The sequence below is a fragment of the Schistocerca piceifrons genome, chromosome 1, assembly GCF_021461385.2.
Source record: "Schistocerca piceifrons isolate TAMUIC-IGC-003096 chromosome 1, iqSchPice1.1, whole genome shotgun sequence".
NCBI lineage: Eukaryota > Metazoa > Arthropoda > Insecta > Orthoptera > Acrididae > Schistocerca > Schistocerca piceifrons.
The window spans coordinates 356,704,295-356,713,910 of NC_060138.1; positions in this window are offsets into that span (position 1 = coordinate 356,704,295).

Genomic DNA, 9,616 nt, shown 5'->3' on the forward strand with positions numbered 1-9,616 from the left:
TGCCATCCACTCTACTTTCTAACAACTTCAAATCATTTTTCCACATTTCTTTTAAAACTGCAGTCTGCTTTTCAAGTTTTTCCATAAAATCACTAGTCTACTTTTTGAGTTTTTCATCAAGTTTACTGATTTTCTAACCAATTGTTTCAGCCATATTGGCATGTTGTTTTATAGAACCCATTAATGCTGCAAACATTTCTCACATATTTCCAGGTTCTATTTTCTGCATTACTGTTTCCTGTTTACCTCGTTCCACCAGTACTAAACAAAATTTGGTATCCACATTTCACACATTTGATTCAGTAACACTACCAACATTGTCATCATTCAATTGGTTGTTACTGATTTCATGCTTAATGTCACTTTCAGGATTCACATTATCTCCACTAGTTACATTAACTGACATACTTGAAGCAGATTCTAGTCCACTGTCCACAAATAACAAAGAAATATAGTCAAAAATCTCCTCTTTTGCTTTAACATCTACTCCTCCTCTTTGTTTAGGCATGCTAGTTGGTGAAGCACTAACACTGAATGATAGTTTGATTGATTGATTTCTGTATTAATCCATGTAACAATTTACATTATGTGGATTTCGTCAGCAAAATCATATAAAATACAATATACCTACAATTTATACACATAACATTAATATTTACACACTTTTTAAAGTATCTTAGATTAGTTTTATATCCTTATGTAGTTTTCTTATAGTACTGTACAATTCTGGATTTCATATTATAATTATTTCCTCATGTATTACAATGCAGGCTGCTTTAATTACACTACATGCTTTAATTCAGATAGTCCATTACTGTGTAATAACTTTTATTTAATAAAAAAAAAATTAATTTTGTTTTGAACTGTCCAAGTGTGTCAATATCTTTTATATTTTGGGGTAATTTATTATATAATTTAATGGCATTGTACAAGAAGCTCTGCTGAGTTTTAACTTTATTTTTCGTCTCTAGATGCAGATTGTATTGGTTTCGAGTTTCATAGCTGTGTACTAAAGAATTTTTAACATAGCAGTCAATTTTTTTTTTTTTACATACATAATACTTTGAAAGATGTATTCTCAAGGGACAGTTAGGATTTCCAGCTTTTGGAAATGTTCAAGGCAGTGAGCCCTACTGCCACTCTTGGTTATCATACGAAATGCTCTGTAATTTGAGAACTATTTGAACATTTTTACTGTTGACTCCCCAAAATATTATTCCATAGGTAATAATAGTGTGGATATAGAAAAATATACAGATCTGACACATGTAGTATCACACACTGCAGTCAGAATTCTAAGAGCATAGCATGCTGTAGCGATTCTGTTACTAAGTATTTTAATATGTTCTTCCCACTTTAACTGACTGTCAACATGCATACCAAGAAATTTTCTGTAGTCTACACATTCTATAGTTTCATTGTGTAACTTAAAGTTGTTATAGTGTGGTTTTTTGCAGACATAGAAGTTAACAGCATTTGTTTTTTTTTTTTTAATTTAGTGTTAGTTTCTTATTGGATGCACACTCACGTACACTGTTTACTGTTTGTTCGGCTTTTTCTTTCTGTGCATCTGGTGATTTGTCACTGATTAGAACATTTGAGTCATCTGCAAACAATATTGTTTGTCCATGCTTGATGCTCTGTGGGAAGTCATTTATGTAAATGAAGAATAGTATTGGGCCAAGGGCAGTACCCTGTGGGACACCTGTATTTACGTAATTTGGGTCTGAAGTATACTTTACAATATAGTTTGAGCAACTTGAAATATGTGTGATTTCAGTTATCTTGCTTCTATTTTTTAGATATGACTGGAATCACTTTTTCACAAGTCCCCTTATTCCCAGTTCATCTAACTTATTTAACAATATGTTGTGGTCTGCTGTATCAGACACTTTAGTTAGATCAAGAAATATACCTGTTGTGTAGTTCCCTTTATCTAATGCTTCTAGAATGTGTTTTGTGAGATGTGCTGTTGCTGATTCTGTGCTTTTCCCTGACTGAAATCCAAACTGGCCAACAGACAGTAAGTTGTATTTATTTAAATAATTCATTAGCCTATCATTCATAATAGTTTCTAATATTTTTCCAAAGCATGAGTCCTTCTTCTTTTACTGTATTGACAAAATCTTTATCACTTTCCATGTTACTCAGTCTTTCAGCACACACACACAACAAATGTAACAAACTTATCTTTTGTCGAAAGCTGCAGCCTTAGTGTGCTGAAACTGCAAGTCCGACCTACTTCATCTGCTGTACCACTCGTTGTGTAAGCTGGCAGCACTGCCCTGCAGTACTGCTGCTCGTTAATATTGCTATGATGCCATCTGCTGCTTTGATGTGCCCTCATTGTTATTGTGACTGATTAACATCTTCTTCTTTCTTGTAAGTCTCTCCAGTGACTCGAAACAGGTTCAGTTCAAAATTTCATGTGCACCGATTTACTTAATTTTTCATTATTGTTCACTATAAAATCTTTCACAAAATTTCTGTCAACTACAGATTCAATGTACTACAGCTTTTTAACTGTTTTCCAGCACAGATGTACCATGTGAGGCAGGGCGGTCCCTTTCTGTGTTTTTGCCAGCACCTACCTGTGAGCTCGTTGCAGCGGATCACTGGTAGGAAAGCCAAGCAGAAATCTACCATACTGCGACTCGTACCAGTCTGCACACAATGTAACTGTTCTAAGAATCAGGAAAAGGTCTTAATTTTGAATGAAAAGTGGAAATACTGGCAAAATTCGGTAGATTCTGAACTTTTAAATCTTAAATGGAAATACCCATTTTTATTGCAGATTCAGATTCTCCATAAAAAAGTGTTCAAGTTTTGTCTGAAACATTTTTTTAAACCATTGACAGAGGGCACTGAAATCGAGAAAACGTTAAATTGGGGAAGAACTCAGATTTATTTAGAATAATCCAAGAAAGACACATCAAGTCAATAAAAAATGTGCACCAGTTCTTTTGTTACGCCAAATTAAGCTATTTTGTACAAAATGTGCTGTATCCTACTTTTAGTGTTACCCAGGAATGATGACATGGACGTAGTAGAACGATGTTCCCATGGGGTGCTTCATTAGTGTTAGTGTTCTTGCCTCTCACATGTTGGGGTGCTTCATTAGTATGAGTCCCCTTGCCTCTCACAATTTGGGGTGCTTAATTAATAAAATTAGCCACAAAGAAATTGTTAAAAATTATCCCCATTTGCTTCAGTGCATAAAGTCAATCATCGGCGAAAGTTGTCCACAGTTTTGAGCAGTACATCCCGTGGTAGGGCTGCACACGCTCTTCAAATGAGTTGCTCCATATCATTTCTGGTTGTGGGCTGTCTTTCATAAACAATATTTTTTAAATAACCCCACAAGAAAAAAATCAGAAGATGTTAGGTCTGGTGAACATGGAGGCCACTGAATTGGTCCACTGCATCCTATCCACCGACCAGGGTACTGTAAATTTAAAACATTCTGCACATTTTTAGCATAATGGGGAGTTGCTCCATCCTGTTGGTACCACACTCATTGCCTAGTTTCTAAATCAACATCTTCCATTTGCTCCAACAAATCATTGTGGGGAAGTTGTAAATAAGATTCCCTAGTAACATTTCGGTCAAAAAAATACCGTCCTATCAAGTAACCATTTAAAATTCCACACTAGACCATTTGTGTTGATTGTCAATGGGCCTGTGCCGCTGTGGATTAACAGGGGACCAATAATGACAATCATGACGATTTAATTCGCCACTGTTTTTGAATGTAGCTTCATTGGTGAACATAACATATCTAAAAAAAATCATTGTCACCTCTTATCATTTCCAAGGCCCATTGGCAGAAATGTACGCATATTTGCGTATCTTTTGGCGTTAATGCCTGTGTCAGTGTGATATGATACGCATGATATTTATGTGCCTTCAAAATCCTCAAAACAGTTGATTTCGGTATTCCAGTTTCTCTCCGAATCACATGACTACTAATTTCAGGATCAATTTGAACAGAGGTGAGAACAGAAAGGGTACAAGCATCATTTTCATTGTATTCGCGATGACGAGGTGGATGGTGCATGTATCCATTTCGAGCTCGTTGAGTGCAATTTTGAATAATGTTTTTGCTTGGATTACATCTGTTTGGGAAACGATCCGCATACAATTGCGCAGCTCCAGTGTAATTGTTATGCCACTCACCTAAAATTAACATCATATCAACAATCTCTGTAGGAGGATAGTGATCCATGTTTTGCTAAAGAATAATTTACTTTCGTCAGGTAATGTATACGGTTCACAATCTGAAAGTGAAGTGATGTCTGATCGCATTGCACCAACCTTTATACCATACCAAAGAATTGCTGAAGCGCCTAAACAAGTCTGTATTTACAGGAAGAATGATGTCAGATTGTACGGGATCATATTCTGGGGTAACTCACCAAACTGAGCAAAAGTTTTTAGTGTGCAAAAGCATTTAATAAGAATCATTTGTGGTGTAAATTCAACAATATCATATAGAAACCTGTTCAAGGAACTTTGTATTCTAACAATTGCTTCTCAGTTTATTTATTCCCTAATGGAATTTGTTGCAAGTAGTATATCTCTCCTTCCAATCAATAGCTCAGTAGGTAATATCAATACTAGGAATAAGAACAATCTACATAAAGACCTCAAATCACTTACCTTTGTCCCAAAAGGAGTCCAATATTCATGGACACACATTTCCAATAAATTGCCAGCAACCATTAAAAACTTGGTTTCAGATAAAGAGTTTGAAAGACTTTTTGATAGGCAACTCCTCCTACTCTGTGTCAAGATTAGGTATTTTGTGCATGATAAATTCATTAAAAGTGCATAACAAGGTTTCATTCTGATAGTGTATTAATTCTGGAAATATTAGCAGTTCCAGTTTACTGCAATGTATTCACCTGTTTTGACAATCTCATGACAAATGATCAGGGTAGTAAGTATTATATTCAAATGTTTTATGGTTTTTTATGTTACACTTTCTGCGATGTTCCACAACCACAAGAATCATCTCATTTTTGTGTCTATGGAACAAAAACTAAATCTAATCTAATCAAATATAATCTTTAAAATCTAGTCCCAGAGAAAGAATATTGTTAATAGATGATGCTAAAAGACAATGTTTAAAGCTGAGTAATGATCACTTGTTATGTAAAAAGCTAGATCAAAGTCATAGAGTGTGTATATAGACTTTTGTTCTTTTGTCAAAGTATGATTATGAGGTGCTTGAAGCAATAATGTTAAAATTTGTTATGATGATACCCAAAGATTGTACACAAAAGTATATAGTATTAAATGAAAATGTTTGGACTGCAACTAAGATTCTACTCAAAGGTATACAGTATTAAATGAAAATATCTGAAGTTGATAAAAGATGAGATTAAAAATAAGAGATTCTTGATAACATTTGTTACAGGGGTATCAAATGGCTAATATGTAGCACCAAAAGATGAAAGTCTTCCAGTATTATGCAATGATAATGAACACACTGATGAAGTTATTCATGGTACAGGTAAACTGATATTTCTGCGTAAATGTAGAGAATATGGTGCTCAAACACTGATACAGTCAGTGTATATTATTACAACCAACATAAGAAATAATGATGTAGTTCTTAACTAGAATATGGATATACAGTGTTGTATTGTTAATCGAGGAAAAAGGACTATGAGGGGGTACCCAAAAAACCGGAATAACATTGCCATGAATGGAGCTTGTATGGTACACATTTCTGCAGCTAGGCATGTATAGTACAACTCATTGCCAGTTCAGTGCCACCTGTGTTGTTTGCTGGCTTGTTCTGTTCATCTGCAGTGATTGTTTATGATAGCACTGTTTTGTTCTTGTTCCATTTTTTATGATGGCAAGTATAAGTGAACCACGTGCAGCTGTGAAATTTTGTTTTCTACTCAATACAAGAGAAAGTATTTTAATGTTGAAAGCAGCTTACCAAGATGATGCTATGGGAAAAACTCAAGAGCATGAGGGATCTGCTCAATTTAAAAATGATGACAAACCTCATTCTGGACATCCATAAACTGTCCAAATCGTTCAGAGTTTGTTCCCCCAGGCCAGATTGTCAATCAGACCTTTTATTTGGAAGTTTTAATAAGATTGCGCAACAGCATTTGTGAAGAAAGATCTGATTTATGGCATACAGGAGACTGGTTTTTCCACCACGACAATGCACCTGTACACACAGCCATCTCTGTTAGAGAGTTTTTGGCTAAGAATGGCATGTTTCTGCTGCACCATGTGCCTTACTAGCCTGACCTGACTCTATGTTTCGAACAGCGGAAGCACCGGCAAAACAAATGTATTAATTGTAATGGAGAGTATTTTGAAGTGGATAAGGTTGTTTTGTAAACAATTTGAAAATATATAGCTTTTAACAAATAATTCAGTTTTTTTTGTAACCCCCCCCCCCCCCCTCGTATAATGGAACTTACTTCAAATTTGTCTACTGAGCATGTGGTAAGACAGTTAGATACTTTAAATGCAGTAGGCCATACACTGGGTGAGTTAGGGAATGAAATTTTTTATCAGTAAAAGACTGTTTTTAGAGGGTTTTCATTAAGTAGCATACTGTAGTTAGGTGGGGTCAAGTATAGTAATTATGATTGTGATTCTTTGCATCTATCAACAACAGAAATTTTGTATAGATTATTTTCGGTTCATGTGTAGTAAATGTGTATTCTGGTAGAGAATTGGTCAGATATCGGCCTGCTCAAAGAGATATAGGAGAAAATGAAGAAACTGTATTTGAGAGAACTTCCATTAGGTATGAAGATAGAAGTATTAGTAATGTAATGTGTGAAAGAAGCATCGTATCAACAAGATATTTGTAAGCTCCAGAGAGAAGACAACCCTTAATGCTAATTCAAGAACAGATGAAATATAAACCAAAGGGCTGAAGTGGCAAGAGAATGAAAAAGTATAGTTCTGTTGTAATTATAATGAAAGTGTAGCCAAAATAATGTTGTTGTGTGGCTTTGATAATAAAAAAGATCATAATATGTTTATGATATGTGTTGCTTTGTGCGAACATATGGATAAAAAGAAGAGAGATCAAGATGTATTTATGATAAATGAGTTGCTTTCTACAAATGTGTATACTATGACTTGTTTATTTATAATGTGTTTATGATAAAATAATGATGTATGTTGCCCTAGATAAGTAATTGTTATGATATGATATTGGCAAAGGAGTTGATCTGTGCAAAAGTAAGCATCATAAAATAATTTTATAATTCAAGATACAGAGTCATTGCTGATGTATGCAGGTAGAAGTACTGTAAAAGAATATGTGTAAGTCATAATGAGGAAATTATTCTCTGTAGTGTATGTTGAAAGCAACAATATATGATAGATTGTACATATTGGAAAAACATGTGTTTCAAGATCAATGACCAACAGAAAAAGTGTAAATGTATAGTAAAATATATATGTATAAATGATGAAAGAGATTTACTTGTAAGAGAACAATATATGGGAAAAATGTAAATAAAATAATGAATTCATGAGGCACATACTAACACAGCTGAGAGAAAATTTTTGCAAGTGTGTGTGTGTGTGTGTGTGTGTGTGTGTGTGACTATGTGACTGGCTGTAGAGAAGCTTCTGGAAGGAACAGAGGTCAGGAGGACAGCACTTGACCACATGGGAGGCGTGCCATGTGAGCATTTATAGATGGCGCCAACTGTGCTGTTGGGGCTTTCGAACTCAGTCTGCCGCAGACACTGGACCTGCATTACTCTGCCCCTCGCATGGGACATAGTTTCTTGTGGCGTTTAGCTGCACTGGGTACATGCAGAACTGTACAACATAGTTAGTGTGTTATTGCCTTGCAGAATTTTCCAGTAGTTTCCTGTCCTAACTTTTCGTTCAGTTTCAGCCATTTATCAAAGCTCCTCATCCTTTTCCCAGTGAGTTTACTTGTAGGAAAATATTTCCCGACACCAGGTCTAGAATTTGGATGAGCCACTTCACAATAGGAGATAGTGTCAGGTCCCATCCTGATCTGCTCACAGCACACTACAATGTTTCCTAAGTACTGTATTTGTGACGCTGCAAATGAGTATTTTTTCAACTTTAAACTTAGATGGGTATTCTGTAACCTCACCAACACATTTCTCATTCATTTTTCATGTTCTTAATGGCCCAAGAAAAAATGATTTCATCATCAGACTAAACAGGCAGTAGTTTTAAGACTTCTTAACAATAAATCAACAAATCTCTTAAATGTGGCAGGTGCATTTCTTAAGCCAAAAGGCATTTACAAAAACTTGTAGAAGCCAGAGGATACAGTAAAAGGTGTTTAAGGTTGGTCCTGTGAAGCTATCAGACTCTGATGATATCCTGAACACATATCAAATGTAGTGAAAAACTTGCAGTTTCCAACGAATCGTGAATATGTGGGAAAGTATAAGTGTCAGGTGTAGTAATTCTGTTTTAAGTTCTCATATCCATGCACAAATAGACTTTTTCGAGATGATGACAGTCAGACTTGACCAAAGGGCTAGCTGATTGTTGAATGATTCTGACCTAAAGTTGTTGTTGGATTGTTTCTTGTACAACAGACTGTAACTGATACAGAATTCTATATGGCTTTTGGCAATGGGCCTTGCATTTCTGGTTGAAAAGTCATGGTATGCTAAATCAGTGGCTGGTAAATATTGCCTCCCTTTGAATGGCCATGACAGTTCCTCCAAAACCAGGTGTAATAACTTCTGCTCAGAGTCAGAGAAACACGACTACTTATTCTGCAATTGTAGCTTCAGGAGTGGTAATGATTTTTGTCTTTGATTCACTTTCTTTTCGGGAATGAATTCTTCACCATCAGCTACCTCTTGTATACTGGCCAATGTAGTCGCTCTGGGCATCTCTACATCTCGGATTCCAAAATTATCTACACACACAGGTATTCAGACTGTCTCTCCCTCGGATTCTACTCTGCACACGCTTTGTTTCACATGCACTTGCAGTCAATTGAGGACATCATTTGGAGTGAGCGGGCCAGTCAAAAGGACGTTCCCCTTAGGTTTCTGCATTTTGACAGTCAACGAGAGAACTCTTCCAGTCCTGCCAGCTATTTTTATAGGGATATTTGCTTTCAACACCAGGAAACACAGTGTGTAGGAACTTTGGGGAATGGGCCCCTTCCCTGGATTTCCACACATCTATTATGATGCTGCCATATTAATTAATTCCTTCACCACATTTGAGTGTATGTGACTGGAAATCAATCACACTCTGCTGTTTCCCAGTATGACGTCAAAATCAGACCATCTTTGCCTTATTGTCTCCATCTCAAATTTAGAGCTGCTGTCATCAATTTTCAGCTTAACTATACATGCACCTGCAGGATTTACTACTCAAACCACTGATATGGCAGTGGAATGGTTTCAAAGGCCACTTGTCATCAGGAGAAAGAAACTCTAAACTTTTTTGTGCAGCTGTATCCACTAGAACACAGGCCAGTTTTCCTCGTATCTCTCCGCTAACAATCAACAATCATGTTCTCCACCTCCCCTGACTCTCAGCAATTTGTAAGGTTCACTAACTTCAATGGGGCTGGGGTTGGGTAGCTGTGCCATCTGCTGCCCCCCCCCCT